This window comes from Bos indicus, chromosome 3 (genome assembly GCF_029378745.1).
Source record: "Bos indicus isolate NIAB-ARS_2022 breed Sahiwal x Tharparkar chromosome 3, NIAB-ARS_B.indTharparkar_mat_pri_1.0, whole genome shotgun sequence".
NCBI classification, from domain to species: Eukaryota; Metazoa; Chordata; class Mammalia; order Artiodactyla; family Bovidae; genus Bos; species Bos indicus.
The window spans coordinates 84,402,406-84,403,028 of NC_091762.1; positions in this window are offsets into that span (position 1 = coordinate 84,402,406).

Genomic DNA, 623 nt, shown 5'->3' on the forward strand with positions numbered 1-623 from the left:
CTGCTGATGCAACCTTCATGCAGCTCTCACCTCACAGCAGAGGGTCTGGGAGAAGGAGGGGAAGGGTGTACTAGGTGAGGCGGTGAGGGGGGACAGAGAAGCCAGAGGGTCTGCTCCTCCCCAAGGAGTGGTAGGTAGGGTGGGGGTCAGACTAAGGAAGCCCTCGGCCCAGGGGACAAACAGGAGTCAATGAAAGGCAGGCAATAGGCTGCAGTTGGTCTCAAAGCCAGAGATGGGGAACAGGGGGCAAGGGAGCAGGGGAGGCAAGTGAGCGACTGCCTGAGTGACGGGGGTAGGCCGATGCACACGCATCATCAACGACCACTGCGCAAGGAGGGGACAGGCCCTGGGACAGGTTAGTGTGCAAGATAAACTGGGAGGAATGAGGCAAAATGGTTGAAGTAAAAGGCACCCTGAGAGTCACCAGGCCAGACACAGCAGAGGAAGTCTGGAGCCCTGAGGACAGGGAGAGATCAGAGCCAAGTGAAGGGAGAACGGGAGATGCTGGCCCGTGTGCCCCCAGAACACAATGTTCACAACAGAGTCTGGGCAGGAGGTTGACTGCAAAATCATGCAGAGGACTCAGGGAGCTCCCAGCAGCGGCCAGTGTAAAGTTCAAGGAG